The sequence below is a fragment of the Periophthalmus magnuspinnatus genome, chromosome 5 (assembly GCF_009829125.3).
Source record: "Periophthalmus magnuspinnatus isolate fPerMag1 chromosome 5, fPerMag1.2.pri, whole genome shotgun sequence".
Classification (NCBI taxonomy): Eukaryota; Metazoa; Chordata; class Actinopteri; order Gobiiformes; family Gobiidae; genus Periophthalmus; species Periophthalmus magnuspinnatus.
The window spans coordinates 22,225,980-22,244,437 of NC_047130.1; the positions used below are offsets into that span (position 1 = coordinate 22,225,980).

Sequence of the window (18,458 nt, forward strand, 5' to 3'; positions counted from 1 at the left end):
TTGTAGAATGAAGTGCAAAATATGGGATCCTACAAGTCCCTTTCTTTTTCTCCTGCCTTCTCTTGACAATAAACACACATGAACTGTGAATGTTGCCGAGCCAGTGGCATAAAGTTGCTTGTATTGGCAGATTTAGTTGTTTAAGTCTGGTTTCTATGGCAGTGCGCTGCTAATCAAAGCTGTGACTAAACAGGCTGTGTCAAGATGAGGAGTGTACAGAGCTGTTATCTGTGCTAGAGCTGAACAGGTGCACCAGTGCTACTGATGAGAATCACAATCATGTCTCTGAGTGTCAACGGGTCAACTGCACACCTCCACAGCCCCCCACCCCAAATACCACCCTCCCATACCCTGACCCCCCAATCTGTATCTGACGCGTTCTACTGCTACTGTACTATTACTGCACTTGTTTTCCAATGTGGTTTTTAAAGGGCCCACATTAGACTATTTTTTGATGTATGTTATAATGATGTTTCCTCATCAAGAACATACTTGGAGTTGTGTTTTGTTTCATGCACACATATTTAACACACAAACCCTGCATATTTAGTCTGAGGTCTTCTCTCAAATTGAAAACACTCTGTTCCACCTTATGATGTCATGTAATACAGGACATGTTCCACCGTGTTTCTAAACTCCATATACCTTCACTGGAATCAATCATCAGCCTTGAAGTTGCCAGTGTCTACTAAACAGATAAAATGTAGCTGTTAACTTGAAAACTACCCCTTCATGACATCACAAGGTGGAACAGAGCATTTTGAGTTTTGGAAATGTAGACAGATGAATAAAGGGTTACTTAACAGGTATGTTTTTGAGTAGGTAACATCATAACATGGCTTAAAGCTCAAAATAGTCAGTTTTGACTCAGACTGGTGACACTAACTGCCAAACTGGGACAGTTTTGGCAGTTAGTTTATTTGCCATGTGTCCTTTAACAACACATGGCAAATAAACTAACCTGTCAGCTAACCCCCTTTTCACCCCTTGGCTTGTGCAGTAAACAAAGGACAAACCCTCATCAGTCTAATCAACTTACACATTTCACCGCTGGATATGTGTATAACTTTGCCTTCTATTAATATTCATAAAAATGTACTATATCCAGTGGCCTTAAGTTATCTCTTAGCTAATTAGGTTTCCAACAAGCTTTCAAACTGCTATTATAAAGACGTTTGGAGGTCTATGCAAAGATTAATGGTACATTTATCTCTGGAACTGTAGGGGAAGCAGGCAGACACCCTTTAGCCACCAATAACTTGTCTGGCCAGCCAAAACTTTACACTTTTACAATACTTTATTAAGACTTGCTGACCATATCCTGCCTGTCACCACGATTTCATGACAGACAGAATAACCAATCAGAGAAGCCCATGGTCTGCTTGTGTGAAAACAAACATGGCAGGTTACAAGTTAAAAATAAAAGAAATAAAAATAACACAGACGACTGGTAAACCGCACAGATTTCTTCAGAATCAACAAGGAAAGCACTAAACTTTGTAAATCTAAGGTTTCATTGAGATTCATTTGAGAAACGTGCTACAAATAGACCCTTATGCATTCAAACAGAAAATACAATGGACCAAGCAAACTAATCACTTGGATTTTTTAATTTTATACAACTTGTTTTGCAATATTGACATTTTATGATTTTGGTAAAAGAATGAGATGCATAAAAGTGAGGTCATATAATCACACATAGACACTGAAACTGGCAAGTTCTGGTGCCGGAAAACCACTGTTCGGTGCCAAAATTTGGCTTTAAATGCCAATGTCAATTAGCCAATACATACACCACACCGATTTATCAGCAGTGCAGGTGCTCACGCACCACGACTGCACTCTCCTCAGTGAATGGCACAAACAGCACTTGAGTTTTAACATAGGTCTTTGTGTCCAAACAGTTCAGTGTATCATCTTACCACTAAAACAGAAGAGCTAAAGAAACAGGGTGCAGAGTTGCAACGTATCCACCTGGACATCAAGTGTCCAGTGTGGGGCTTTTACTGTCTCTCAAAGTTAATGTACATAATAATCAGTCCACCTCCAGTCATAGTCTGCAGTGTTCAGCTGAAGTCAAACAGGTAATATGAATCAAACTCCACCAAACTCGTCCCCCTCATTGGTCCTGCTAAAAGCATAATTAAAAAAAAAAAGTAGTGTAGTACATGTCCAGTGTGAAGCGCGTCTGCATAGAGATGTATCCAAGCAAGTCTGTGTGAAGTTCTCCATAATCCTCCTCCGCTCAGGTAACTGTGTAGTAAAAGCATAAAGAAAAAACAAAAGTGAAAAAAAAATACAGGCACCGAATAAAGAACTGTTCAGGAACCAGTTTCGAAAAGCAAATATCGTTAAGTTACTGGTATAGAAAAAATGGTTGGTACCCAACCCTACCCATATAATCCAACTGGTACAACAGGTACTATAGTACTGAAAGTATTATGAAGGCTAGTTCTGCTAGTTCCACCCCCCACCCACCAGTCTTGTCCCCTTTTATTTAGTGTTTCCATTTCACTCTACCTGCCACTCTCCTTGCCAGAGAACAAAATATATTTTCATGGTTTATTGTTATTACATCTATCCATGGGTTTCAAAATGATGAAAAATTAAGACTGTTGCCACAGTAATTAACCATTTAAAACACATTATGATATCTTAATAAATAATCGTAACTGAAATATAAAATAACTGTTAGTTGTAGCCCTACTACTGTGTTGTCATTATTAAGTCTAGCCATGGGTTTAAGAATGATGAAAAATGAAGACTGTTGCCATAGTGATTAACAACTGAAAACAGAATATGATATCTTTTGAATGGGAAAATGTCTGCAAAACGTCGCATATAACAGGGATCTAAAACCCACGAATAACCAGTACTTATGTTTGATAATTTTCATGTTTGTATTGTTGATAGCAATGGCTTGGCTAAAATGTCTTGACTGCTTGCCCACCCCTACCTCTTGTAACATGGTACAGGCGGTGCACTGTCTGTATAGCGTCCACACACACACTCTAGCACACAGCGGACTGGCTCAGAGCTGCTGCGATCTTCTTTTGACGTGGGAGGATTTCCACATCAGAGCGATGGTGGTGAGGACCTGACTGCCATGTAAGTAAATGGGAATGGATCAAATTAGGCTGAATAATGACAAATTAAATAAGGACTGGTTTACATATATAATCAGACTCAGGTGTTTGGCATGTTTGGTTCATCTGCTGTGAGTGTCATTCATTTGCATTTTATTCTTGTAATGTAATGTGACGTTGGTTCAGTGCTGTGTCCATGTATTGGTATTGACGAGGAAATTATGCAGTGATGTGAACTTCTTTTTTTTGTATTTTTCTATGATGGAAGTTGATAAGAAGTTGGAAAAAAATGATAAAATATATATTGAAGAGGGGATCCTATCAAGTCTCGTGGTCTGAATTAGAATGTTTGACAAAGTTTCACAAAATTATTTAAATACTAAATACTTTTACTTAATTATTATGTACTGACGATTATGTACTTTTTATTAAAACAGGTAGATTGAAATGTATGCACTTTTACCACTAAAGGCTAGTAATTTAACACTTTTCAAAATATGCTGTGGCAATTTTATCTTTTTATATATATATATATATATATATATATATATATATATATATATATATATATATATATATATATATAAATTCTGCTCGATTTTAGATTGAAATTTTGAATACAAGACATATCTGTGACCGATTTGGGAAGGCTGTTTTAGATTTGAATGGCAGATGCTCCAGACCCACTTTGCTCAAATAGTAATGGGTCTATGTAGCCAAGCTAAAAGTGCAGATCTATAGCCCTTTACCAAACAGTGCATTAGAGTGACCCAGCAGCCCTACTCTGAGGTGTACTCCACGTCATAGTATCCAGTCCCCCCTCCCTCCACTTCCCTTCTCCTCTCTCGCTCTTTCTCTTTACCTCTGTCACATCATCCCCCTCTCTTGCCGCACTCATCACTTTGCATGTGTGAAGCCTGTTGTTCAAATTAGCATCCTGATTCTTTGGCATGTTACATTAGCATAGCAATTTGAGTTGCTCAGCGTTGCCGCCTCCACTGTCAGAATGCTGTCTCTGTAATTGCAATTGACATTTTCCAAAAACATGAAAAAACTGACCGTGCTGCAGAATGGTCAAGGGCTTTGGTCAGAGCTAACATGGAGATCTGTGCTGGCTCTGGCAATTTCTGAAATCCTTCTCCCTGCTCTCTCTTCTATTTCTCGCTTATGACTGCCTTGTCCATTAGATTTCAAGCCAAAGTCTTTAGAAAAATGATTTGAACCTCTGCACTACGAAAAGTAGTCAAGTAGAGGAGGAAAAAGACCTTTGTATCTTAATATTGCCTTGAGTAGAAATGAAAGCTATCTGCTGTAGTGAGTGCACACTTCATTTTGATTGGTTGAATCCACCTGTCACTCAAATCCTGACGGAGCCTGACCAATAAGAACTGTAAGTACTGTAAGTTGTTTGAGCATAGACCTGCATTAAAGGTGGAACATGTGACGTTTCTGGAGGGGAGAAGTTTCTTTGGAGAAGTTATTGCTTTTTGCTTCTAATGTTCCACATTTGCAAATACGTTGAGAAACAGGCATTCTTATTGTGTGCTGGGTCTCCTCTTCACACTGCACGGAGATGCACTGAATCACCAACGTACAATTTTGGTTTCAGATCACAACTACATTTTTACTGTCGTACTCTCAGCCCCAAACCAAACTGAACAAAATCTAGTCTACTCATAACTGCTTGTTCTTGTAGCAAAAGTAGGTAGTTTCAGAAAGGACTTTTATTCAGAATTACATAGATACGAGATAATTCCGCACATATTTTCCCATGTTCTTCTTCCTTGTACGGCTCAGTCTTATCTTGTCCTGCCTGAGCCGAGCGTCGCAGTGCACACCGTTTTGCTGTGTCATCATCACCTCAGCTCCAGAGCAGCTGTCAGCCACTTTTCATAAAGGGAGTAGACAAGTACACTGTTACTGCACAAGTCACAAACAACCAACACCACACAATTACTTTTTCGTTCGAATCAGGATCAAAGTCAGTATGTGACTGAAGAAAAAACACCCTATCAGCTGACAGAAGCAAACTAGCATTGCATTTCTTGTATTAATTGATCAAGAATTTTAATTGGGTTTTATTTTGCACATTAAAATTAATATACATAGTTTCAGTCTTAGTTTTAGGCTTGCCACGATGACAAATTTTGAAGTATGATATATTTCTGAAGTAAATATAGACAAGAAACTCTCACACAAAACCTAAAGCAGAAATATCCCCCCAAAACTATTCTAAATGTACCATATGGTTAAAAACATGAGCTGCACTAAATACATAGCAGAATGAAGCAAACTTCCAATCAGTGCCATTTAAAACCAAACATAATCCAATTTATTCTTCCAAAGTGTGAACTCATACTTTTACGAAGACTAAAAGTGCAAGTATGCCTTACAGCGAATGGACAATCTGTACTTAAATGATTTCCACCATATTTCTTATATTCAATTCATGTCTTACTTGTGGCCACTCCACCTGCAGACCTTTAATCAGAAAAGTTACAAATCAGGTCTGTGGAAAGACAAGACCCCCTTACAGCAAATGTGCATGTTTTTCAATGTTCATTAGTGCAATAAAACACCTGTAATGAAGAAAACTCATTTATTTCTGTTTGAATTTGACCAGTTCTAACCCTTGTGCCCTGGTACAGCCAACCCAAAAAAATAAAGGCATCTTGAGAGTGCTTTCCATTTAACCTTAATATAGTTGTTTTTTAGTTGTTCATATGGGGATGGGCAATAATGACTAAAATTTCAATAACCTGGTAACAATAATCAGATGATATATATGGAATTTGAAATGCACTGAAACATGCTTTAATTTTGCACACGTGTCTACTCTATTCACAATTAGGACAAGCTGTGCGTTGTACAGTACCTAAAATAAAATCTAGCAGTCCTTGAATATTCATTATGTTCTTTCTCTTCTTCAGTGTCCCGCCCTTCCACTCGTCTTTGACTCTGTTCCCCTTGTAGCATGTTTAATTTAATTAGCCCAATAAGTCCCTGATGGTCACTACGGGCTCATGTGGAACGGCGCCGCGGTTTGTCTTCCTCTGACCTTGCAGTGTTGAGTTTGCGTGTGTGTGTGTGGGGGTGTGTGTTTGTGTATGTGTGTGTGTAGTGGGTGCTGCTTACATTAGGGAAATGCAGCCAGTGGACAGTGGACACTCAAGACACGGTCCTCTGGTGATAGTCAGACTGTGAAGTACAAGACATTCAACAAGGAGATTTATAGTTTTACCTAGAGGATGCACCAATACTGATACTGAACCGATACTGATACTGCCTCGTTTCAGAAAGATTTGCTGCATTGGGGAATCTGAATGGAAAATTATCACTGTTTTAATATAGCGTTTTTCCACCTTCAAGGCACTCAAAACACTCACCCATTCACCAGAGTACGCAGACACTGGGGGCAAGGGGGGTTAAATGTCTTGCCCAAGGACACAACAACAGCATTCATCCATGAAAACACACTGCTATGCTGTAGGTCAGTGGATCTGATTGGTCTACCAATGATGTTTATGTTGAAAGCAGGATTTGAACTGCCAACCTGCAACCTGGACAAACACTCTACCAACTGAGCTACTATTGCCTCTGTCTACTCAGCGGATATTCTGTCAGGACCTGTAAACTCATGTAATATGTAAATATACTGGTTGATGTTGACCTAGAACTTTTCCCAGAACTTGCATTTTTATTTCAGCTATATATCGCTGTTCTGTAGTTGCTTCAAATGATGTAAAATTGTACAATCTAACTTTTCCAGTGGAGGGTATGACACCTGTTTGCCTCCATGAAGATTGTATTGTTTTCCCTGGAATGACAATGCCTACTTTGGTGATGACGTTGTCTTTATGATGTATTCTGGGTTAGGCTATGATTGATGATTGAGAGTCAAATTATGTTAGATATATAGCAAACTAAAGATTGAATACATGCTGAGTAGTGGCAATAGCTCAGTTTTGTCCCAGGGATACTTTTGCTCATGGCTTCTTCAAAGAGTTCACACTTCACTTTGATTGGTTAAATGGACTCAGAACATGACAGAGGTAGAGCAGTAAGAAAGAGTGGGGAAAACTGTTAGTGTTTGAGTATAGAGCTCCATTAAAGGTGCTATATTACACAACATTGACTCTTGTGAGCTTTAAGCCATGTTATAATTTAGTTTTCTCCTCAAAAACATTCCTGGAATTGTGCTTTGTTTCATTCACATATGTTTGAGTAACCCTCTATTATTAGTCTGTCTACATCTCCAAAGCTCAAAATGCTCTGTTCCACCATGTGATGTCATGTAGTGGTAGTTTTCAAGTTAAGAGCTACCTTTTACCATTTTTCAGTAAAGAGAGGCAATTATAAGGCTAAAATTATCCAAATGAATTCTAGTGAACGTGTATGGAGTTTAAAAACACAGTGAAGCACTTTCTGTATTACTGTTCTATAGAGCATCACAAAGTGGTTTCAGTTTATGAGAACACAGCCTAAATATGCAGGATTTGTGTGTTTAATGTGTTTGAATGAAACAGAACACAACTCCAGGTATGTTTTTGATGAGGAAACAACATTATAACATAGATCAGAAAATGGCATATATAGGCACTTTAAAGAGAGAATAGCGTGATAGCTGAACTGCATTAAGCCACTCCATGTTGGTCAATCCTGATAAAATTGAAATTGTGATCTTGGCTCTGGAAAATTATGGTAGAAATGTTTTAGCATACCACCCACTGCTACCGTCAGCATACATTGGTGTATGAATGCATGTGGAAATGGGTGGATAATTTGTTGATGTAAAGTGCTAAGAAAAAAAAGTGGTATATAAACAATATTATATTTTAATAAGGCTGGCCAAACAGGTGGTAGATTGCAGTCCTTCAGCATCACTCCGAGGCCTCCAGCCCTCTGTATCTGAGGTTTCTGGGGCTAGTGTGAGCATCATGGAGACTTGTGAATGTTCTGGGATCCAACAACGTGTGAACAGTGAGAATCAGTGGGACTGCTGGGAATGGTAACTGGTAATGAGTGACTACCACTGCAAGTGCGAATAGGCCTTAGCAACAATCATTTTAAACTACTGTCAATCAGAACAACATCTGAACAAATTTGGAAAATAACAAATAGTGTTTTTTTTTCTCCCAAATGTTGCAGACATGATTAGATTTGCAAATTATTTTTAAAAATCAGGTTTCTGTTATATAATTTAAACTTATCCTGGAGCAATAACTGAAGAAGATGCAAAATGAACTGCATAATTCAGTACACAAGTCCAATGCATTTGAGAACGCGCTTGTAGAGTGAAGGTTTTGCCACATAAATGTTGTAACTGTAGTGATGTGGTAATTGTGGCTCTGAAGGTCATGATCCAAGGCACAATATAATCGGAAAAAAACAAAAAAAACCCAAACATAATACTAATACTTAGCAATCCTACAAAGAAACTATATATATATATATATATATATATATATATATATATATATATATATATATATATATATATATATATATATATATAGGGGGGGGGGTGTATGGGTGTATGTGTGTATGTATGTATGTATGTTTCTTTGTCAGATTGCTAAGTATTAGTGTACTAAATAGGTCTGTCACCATAATCAAAATATTGTAGGGTTCTGGTGTAAGGAAAGATGCCAAATTTCTTGTTTATTTTGAACATGAACACATGGGCTACCTTTGGCCATAGCTCAGGCCAAAACAAGAGTGAAACAACAGCAGTTTCAGCTCACTAGAGCCAGTCTCCAAAACAGACCAGTGACTGACCAACAGAACCTTCACATCAACTTGTCGGCATAAACACAAAATATCAGATCATTACAATATTAACTCATTGTACAATAAATTTTCATTTTTATATAATAATTGTTAATATTTGTTTCTTCTGACTTCTAAATCCTATTACTCTTATTGTAAATAGTAAAAGTGTTTCTTGGTCGCTGTAGTTAGCACACTGGCACAAGTTTATCTCAGCATATGTTGGCATTAGTGTTGTTTTAAAGGCCAGTGATGGAGGCATTGCACACAGCAGTTTGGACCAAAGCTTTGAGCGTTTAACATTTGAATCAGGAATGACTCAGTTTGTTTTGCAGGATGTTGTTTGGTCATAAACACAACTTTAACTGAGACCCCTGATTTTTGTCACTGCTGTGGATTAGTGAAGTCTACTTGGGTGAATTTATCATCCCATTTTGTAATTCTTCTCTAAAGGTAATGATGTCGTAAGTAGGTCTGAACCAAGACTGAACTAGGACTGAACCAGGACTGAACCAGGACTGAACCACTGAACCAAAACTAAACCAGGACTTAACCAGGACTGACCCAGGAATGAACCAGAACTGAACCAGGAACCATAATTCCAAAGCAGGAATAAAGCAGGACTAAACCAGGACTAAACCAGGACTGAAACTGGATTAAACCAGGACTAAACAAGGACTCAACCAGGACTCAACCAAGACTCAACCAGAACTCAACCAAGACTCAAACAGGACTGAAACAGGGCTGACGCACATCCATTTGAGTTTAAGTCCACAACAAGCAGAACAGCCACAGATTGCTGTTTATTGGAATATGCAGCACAGGGCGCCCGGGCAGTTTGGGGGCAAATGCATTGCGAATTGACCTCCCATATGTAATAATTTGTTTGCAGTTGAACTTGATTGTGTTGTAAATGAGACCATCTCTTCAGGGGGGCTCTTGTTCAGTGGTGGTTTATGGAGAACAGAAGGTGCAATAGAAAAAACAAAATTTTTTGGAATAGGAAATGGTGAAGGTCAAAAAATAAAATGGTTTACTCTGCAGATAAGTTGGCATTTTGCATTGTGATTGGCAGGTGTAATATCCAACTTGGCAGGTGCAATATCCAACTTGGCTGGTGTAATATCCAACTTCTTAGATTTTTCAGAACATAGTATATTTTATTAATTAAAAAACAAACACATCCAGTCACATTGAGAGCCTTTGAAGGGGAATCATAATTCAGTGTAAGGCATTAAATCGTTGCTTTTAAAGCAAAATTTAAAGGTGCATTATCTAACTTTACTTCCACCTGCTTGTCTCCATGGAGATGTTATTGCTTCGCCTCAAATGTTCTTTGTTACTTTTATTTAATTACAGATGTTTAATTGCTCAAAAATACCTTGAAAAACATGCATCCTTACTATGTGCTGTGGAGAAGGATGAATGTAAAGCTGGACTGTGGAACATTCCAGGCACAGCAGTGACATCTCCATGGAGATCCTCCAGTGGAAAAGTTGGGTTATGCCTCTGTAACCTTTAGTTTGTGTGTGTGTCTGTCTTTTTAGTTTGTCACGTCTTTTTAATGTGAGAACTATGCCCAGTCAACTGCTTGTTTGCTTACGTCTGTGTTAGCCTAATGGAGACCCAAACCAACTGGTACCTAAAAATCCTGGTTTAGTCCTATTGGTGCCTAGTTTAATTCACATGTAAGCCTGCTTTGGTCCTGTTCTAGTCCTATTTTAGCCCTGGTCTAGTCCAGGATTACTTCTGAATTTGGTCCCTGTTTATTCCCAATTTTGACGTGGTCTGTGTGAAAGTGTGAGCAATGTAAGGTTGTGTTCACAACCTGATTTAGACCTGGTTTGAGCTTAGTTTAGTTCAGATGTAGGCCTAGTTTGCTCCTGGTCTACTGGTTTAGTTCCGGTCTAGTCCTGGATTCAATCTGAATTTGGTCCTAGTTTAGTCACACTTTTTATGTCATCTATGTGCAAGTGTGAGCCTGGTTTGCTCCTGTTCTAGTCCTGGTTTTGTCCTGGACGAATCTAAGTTTAGCTCTGGTCTAGTCCAGGTTTAACATCAGGTTTATCCACATTTACCCCAGCTTTGATGGGGTTTGAGTGCTAGTTTGAGTGCACCTTAAGATTGATTCCAGTGCTAGAAGATTTAAGCTCTACTCTGCCCTTTGCTATAAAATCCCTTTTTCATTCTGTCATCTTTTGTAGTGTGTTAGTGAAGTCTACCACCTAAAAGATAGATCAGTTTTAATGGGCCGACCCACCATGCGCTCCCACCCGTGTTCATTGCTCCAAGACATCTCCAAGTGTAACTACTGCTTTGTCAGGATTTGAGCCGCTTTCAAGTCTGTTTCAACTTGCGCTTTGAGATCTAAAATAATCCTTTTCTCTCCTCCAGTATTTGTTAGCATGTCAGCGCTCAGCCCAATTAAATAGCTCTGATGGTGGCTGTGAAGGATGTAGTGTGCAGCTTATGTAACCACTCACCTAACTGTCCTTCTCTCAACATAGACTGGTACTACAGTTAGAGTGACTGCCTCAAATTGTAGTTTTCACTGCTGATTACATTGTACTTTGCCATGAAATATCCAAAAGGTAAATTCACAAATGTTGAACCTGATCAATTCTTTTAGTCACTAGAAGACAAGAACTCACTTTTTTACAACAAAAATCTGCATTTTAACAATGCTTATTTTTGTTGTCCCACATCTGTATTAAATAATATTAGCCTATGGGATGTTATGAAGTAATCTGAAACCCAGCAAAAAAAAATAAAAAAATAAAATTAAAATTAAAATCATTCTTTTCTATGTAAATCTCAGTTTTAATACAAGTCAGGTGTAATCAGTGAAAAAATGGGGCATTCTCTAAATAGTTTTAACAAGGGACAGGACTGAATAGCTGTGTAGGGCAACCAAAAGTAGAGCTCCACAATGAATCATTATCAAATGACAAAGGCTGCAAGTACTTAAATAATAGGATGTCCTCTACAAAGAACAAAATATCCTGTCTTTTTATTTAATTAAATATAGTTAATAGGTCTTGTTTAGCCCTCTGCAAACCTGAGATGCATGTTATTCTTGTATTCATTTATCAGTTCATATTTCAGTCTTCTGTCAAATGTTAATGATCCCGGAGTTGTTTTCAATGTGACCTCTGAACAGAATCCTTCTTGCTAAACATATATAACTAATCTAATCTCAGTTTGTTTTTCCTCCAAAATCGTGCAACCCTAAACAAAAGAGGGACAGGTGGTCTCACCAGCTGCAGTTGTCATAAATCATTTTAAACTATTTTTGTTGTTCTAGACCTCCTGTAAAGTTAATCACCACCATTAGTAGATAGTGTTTGGGGGCTTGCTGTTCAGTGTGATGTAAGATGCAGCTTGGATACCCTTGCAGAGAGGAGGGTGCGGTGCCTCTCCTCACAGGCAGGGGGGGCTGTGTGCCAGTGCTGGGGACAGTGTAGCATAGCTTTGCTCAAGGACATTTTGACACAGACGGAGTGGGACTGCAGCCTGGCTCCAGTTAGCTGCCTCACACAGGAGCAGGGAGGGATGCAGCATTCAGAATGGAGAGTTACTGTTGAATCAACAAATGTCTTTTCGCATAGGCTGTTAACGATGGCTATGTTCACATGCACAGCAAAATCTGATCATTATCTGATTTCTGGACATTTAAGATTATTTTAATACATTGTCTATTTAGGCTGCGTTCTTGTCTTAAACTAAAAACACCCTGTTACACCTTGTGATGTCCTGTGGTAATACAGGAAGTGCTCCATTGTATTTTTAAACTCCATACACCTTCACTTGAATCATTTAAATCATTCCAGCCTGGAATTGCCAGTCTTCTGAACTAAAGGTAAAAGGAGCTGTTAACTTGAAAACTACCACTACAAGTTATCACAAGGTGGAATAGAGCATTTTGAGCTTTGGAGATGTAGACAGACTAATAATAAAGGGTTACTCAAACATGTGTAAATGAACCAAAACACATCTCCAGGTATGTGTTTGATGAGGTAACAGCGGTATAACATGGCTTAAAGCTCAAAGAGTAAATTTTGTGTAATTTAGGATCTTTGAATTACATGTAAATCACGAAATCTAATGTGATTGGTCAGAGGGACCATGATTAGAAAAAAATTAGATAATTTTGCTGTTTACATGACATTTTATTAATGAGAGTGCCGGTAACCCCACCCACTGAAACCATGTATGACTTTTATTAAGATTTTTAGTTTTTAGATTTTGCATTATGCTGCATTTTTACTGCTAGTCCTTATCATTTGTTTGAACTACAGAGGGCTAAATGAGTAGCTTAAATATTGAAAATAGGCCAGAAGAGGCAGGTATACTAAAAATGATTTGATATCAAGTTATTCAAATGAAAATAACATTCAAATGAAAATAATTTGTGAATCTGAATCTAGACTGAAAGAGCTCAACATCACAACATGAAAGTACTTCTTGCCAAAGATATTACAGTCACAGAACATATTTATACAGTGTAATTAAAGAGGATATAGACATACATGTATACTATAATAAGTGAACGGTCAGGGTCAGAGAGTTCACTGAGCTCCAGAATGTGAATTTTTTACTGTTAGTGTTAAACTTAACATGTGCTATACCTATTGTAGCCTATATAAAAAGGAAAAATACCTGAACTGCCAGTGGCCAAAGTGTAAGTGCTCTGAATAATGAATGAATTTACTGTAAAAATAGTTGCCAGGCAGACATTCAGAACTGCAGAGTCCCATATCATCTAAGAATATAACATTATTTCTTATTACTGTGGGGACTTTAAAGATATAAAGTTGTTCACATTGTATTTCTTTAATGTAATTTAGTTTAACATATGCCTTTAAACACCATTGTCATGGAAACAGGAGGTGTGTCTCTATTTTGCTCACATCAGCTGATTTATGAATGACCATGACATTTACTGCTTTGATTAAACACCAGCTGCTACTGACCACTTATTGCAGTTAAATGAATTAGAAGGAGAACATAGGTCGGTCACCATTCTAAATATATTGACTTATTGTGCAATAAATGAGAGATGGATTTGATATTTATTGTAATCTTGACATTACTGGGGAACTTTTTCTCAGAGAGTCAAATGCTTATGACTCAATAGATATTTCATTCTGCTATTCCAGTGTTTTTATGATATGGTTCAAGATTCAAGATTTTTAACTACTTTGTGTACAAATCGTGCTATACAAATGAACTTGCCTTGCCTTGCCTTGGAATTATCCTGCTTTAGGGCTATTGTGTGAAGAGTATGAAACTGTTTGAATATTACTGATTATTGTAGTAATTTCTGCAACATATCTCACATTCCATGTTTATGTAACTATATATATGTGAAGTTTTGCATTTCACAGTAAATAACTATTGACATTGGCCTACTTTTCCTGCTCTGAAGAGACAGCTTTGTTCACACTGGTTTGTTGGTGTGACTGTGGCTTTAGCTTCCAGAAATAGAGGCTCGAGCATCATTTACTTTGAAGTTAGCTTAGCCACAAGCAAAACCATCCCTCTGCTATACAGCCTTCATTTCATTTGGCTCACTTGAGTACATATGTTTACATTTCCCTGTTATTTTAGCTTGTAATATTTCTCCAAAGTACAGGTTAGTGTTGTTAAAATAAAATAGTCTATTTTGTTATCAAGGAAAAAACTCAGTACCAGTTTCTAGCACAAAACCCAATTTTCAGTGTTTAATATTACTTTAGTTGTGATATAGATGGAGACATTTCTAAAACTATTCAGAAAACATTTTTTTTGCTTCTTTATTTAATATTTTTTCACTATCAATACTTAAATTATCTTGTTTTGATACTAGTTTTTGTATCGATTAGAAGCTGGGTAATATGATTATTGATACTTTTGACAGCCCTATTACATTCCCTCTTTTTCTGATGTCCTTGTAATTTAAAGATATAAATGGCTGAGCAGCAGAATTTAACACCAGCTTTAGGCATCACAGCATCCCAAAACGAAAAGGGATTGCTTGAGATTCAGTGAGCAGTGTATTTTGGTCAAAGTAATATCACTATTGTTGTATGCCAGAAAAAAACAAAAAAAGATTCACTTTTTCTAGAAAACATAGTCATAGATGAATCCCTTTATTCATCGACACTTAAACAAGGCCAGATTCAGATTCAAGATTCAAGATTTGTGTTTCATTGTCATAGAAAACAACAAAATTATGTAGTGCATCAGACACTGCATAGTTTTGATGTAAAGTGCAACACCGAAGGTGCAAGTCCCGTCCAATAACCCCATAAATAACCCCCATGTAAATATTAGCACAATAATGACGTTCAGTGCAGCTCATATGTAATAAACAGTGGCAGTCTTAGTGGCATTATAAGGGGCATCAGCAGTGAAGTGATTCACAGGAACACACAGTCAGATATGTGAAGTATTTTATAAGTCCAGTGTTATTGTATTGGTGTATGTGGAGGGGGTGCAGAGAGGGGAGGATACAGGCTGTTGGTCAGTGTGATTGTTCTGGCCGGTATGGACCTGTACCGTCTAACTGAGGGAGCAGGTAGAAAAGGTGATGAGCAGGGTGGCGCTGGTAACACGGGATGTTGTGCACTCTCCTCAGACAGCAAGTGGTGTAGATGGTACCCATCTCTGGGAGAGTTGTCCCAAAGGTTTTTCCTCGCTGTTTGCACCACTGGTTGGAGAGCCTGCTGGTCGGCCTTAGTGCAGGTGGAGAACCACACATTGGACTATTTAGGGACAAGTCCTGTTATGGCTGTTTTGAAGCAGAAAGAGAGCCATGATGTGGGTCTGCCTGCTTTCCTGATGTTGATGCTGCGGAGGGCACGTCATACTTCATGTGTGCTCAGGACTGGGGAAGGGTCAGTAGAGGCGAGGGGTTGTCAGGAAAGGGTCAGTGTTCTCCCTGTCAAAGGGGGCATAAAAGAGGTTTAGGACCTCAGGTAAGATGGGACAGTCAGCTGAGGGAGGCAATGAGTTCCTCTCATAGTGCGTGATGGTCCTGATGAATGTCTGATCTCAGCTTATCTTGAAAGATTAAGATTTGTGCTCGTGGTTTGTGCTTAGATGGGAGACCGCTGAGAATACCAGGAACTGTAGTGGGGTCCTCTGGCAAGACAGTTTTGCCTATGATGAATGTGGTGTGCTAGTGAGCGATTGGTGTGGCAGATAGCACAGATTGGCAGCCTATCTTCAGTCTACCCTGGGGCAGCTGTGGCTATAAAAATAACTTGCCACCACCAAGTGTAGAGTGAATAAATACCTTAAACTGAACTAGCCCATGGTCAGTTGTTATTGCCCACTCCAAAGCTAAGTAAGCATTGATACTTGATTTAAGGAGAGCGTTAGCACAGTATAGTGGTCATTGTCAGTCTCTTTAAAGCATTCATCTGGTTCTCAGACTTACCTGTCATTGTCTATGTTTCATTTCTACACTCAAACACGCACAGCTTTCACACCGCGTTTCCATGGAGACCGTTTATTTGGAGCAGATGCTTAACTTGGCACTGTTGAAGTTTCAGAGCTGTGCTTGAACCTGATTGGCAGGTAGCAGAAGGAGATCCATCAACCATTTAGGAAAAGTAGTGAATAGATTCAGACTGGAAATATTTCTCATTGTTAATGATGTCAGCATGTCCCGCATAAATCGTCCTGTCATTCTCAGTGGATTCTAAGTTGCACAGTTATGTAATAATGTGACTAGTTCTGCAGTTACAGATTGAAATCAGAATCGAAAGATTTTATTTTTTTTTTCAGTTTGGATAATTCCAATTTGCGAAATCAATGCAATAGTCAAAATATATTGTCTCCTCTGGGTTTTTAAAGAGTAAATTGACTTTGTAGTTGAGACTAGGGTTGGTGATATATTGTGACATAAATCTATATGGGGCTGATATGAAATTTGTAATATTGTGATTAATTGCACGTACACTGCAGCTGATTTTCTCAGTTAGGGGGGAGGGGAGGCAGACTGAGATTGTGGCTAATTGCTAAAGCCTAGAGCAACAGTGAGTATGGAGACTGCAGAGACTAACAGCCATTATGTTTTCGTACATGCCAGGAAAACTGAATAAGTGACCAATTTAAACCAATTTTTCTAAATGCATGTAACCCAGGAACTATGGTTGAGGTGCCATGGTTCGAATCTCCCAGATAATAACAAATCTGGTGAAGCTGATACCTATTCAGATGCCTGCTGCATGTGAGGGCTGCTAGGAGCAGACTAGGAGAGGTGTTTAAGTGGACGAGGTAAGAAACTGTCAGGGGAATATTACACACAAGTTTGGATATTTTAGATCAGCAGCGACAAATCACCATGGACTAGCACATGCTGTTTTGATCCGCTATGTGAAAGTGAAAGTAAATCCTACTAGACCTTCAAAAAACAAAAACAAAAAAATGCTGACTTGTCGACTACTAAAATAGTGTTAGTTGCAGCCCTGTGTAAAGCTCATTAAAATAAACTTTAAGTGAGTTTGTTTCTCCTGCTCTAATCGTGTGTTGGTGGAAGTGTCCAGGTGACATTGTTGAGTCTCTGTGGGACAGTGATCCTGCAGAGCCACAGATGGACAACCACAGGGAGGAGCGTCCTGCTGTGCTTGCTGTCCACCTGCAGGGGGCGCCCTCTGGATCAGCCTCAGATCAATGACATGAGTATTAGCTCTCATTCACTCTCGCTGTAAAAGCAAAGAGAACATATGGGCTTTGGGGACTAATATCTATATATACACTCTCAATTAAAGGGGACCTGCCTCCCTTATGAGGATGGAAATCAGGTCCCCATGACATAAATCCTTTATAATTAGATCAACAACATGATTTAAAACTCACGTATGGGTTAAAATAGGTTAACATTATGTAATTAGTATCAGAATCGACTTTATTGTCCCTGAGGGAAATTTGTTTTCAGCAATGAACAGTGAGTGTAAGCCAATGTGATGTCCCTGAAAAGCATAGAAACCCGAGTGTCTGAGTGTGTGAGTGTGAGAGAATCAGAGAGGAGGTGTCATGCAGGTTCTGAGAAGAGGAAAAAGGTGTCTGCATCTGGACAGAGTTTAATAATGCATTCATTAAGGAGTCATTTATCCTGTGAATTCTGTCTGCATCTCTGGTAATGCTGCCGTGTACATGTCTAATGTGTCCAGTGTCCAGTGTGTGCAGTGGGAGGGAGGCTGTGTCAGGCTGTAGTCACTTTAATAATATAATGACAAACCTTGTTTAGTTTCATCTCAAAGAGTGGATCAATGCTGGGCCTGCTGTGTCACTGATGCCATTGATTGAAGTGCTCAGATGTAAATGACTGGTGACCAGTCAATAATGTGCTGTCCTCTGTGCTCTCTGGTGCAGGGCCAGATACTACACCGCCGGCCTTATCACAGTTACCCATCTGTTACCTCAGTGAAACAGTGCAGCTATTTGAATGCAATTCTGTATTTACTGGGTCCCATACGGTGGCATTTTACTGTATTTCACATACGTCTTTTGTGAATGGTGTATAGAATGAAAACTCTTTGTCCTCTGTATTAAATTTTTTGTGCTGACAAAAGAAAGGCAGCTCTTTAGAATTATAAAAACATGGATTTGATT

At 38.6% G+C, this 18,458-nt stretch overlaps 1 protein-coding gene across 1 annotated transcript in view; it reads left to right on the plus strand.

Annotated features, from left to right (window-relative positions):
* atp2b2 (ATPase plasma membrane Ca2+ transporting 2) overlaps positions 1 to 18,458 on the plus strand; it is a 143,866-nt gene that overhangs the window by 17,134 nt on the left and 108,274 nt on the right. The window lies entirely within an intron of this gene.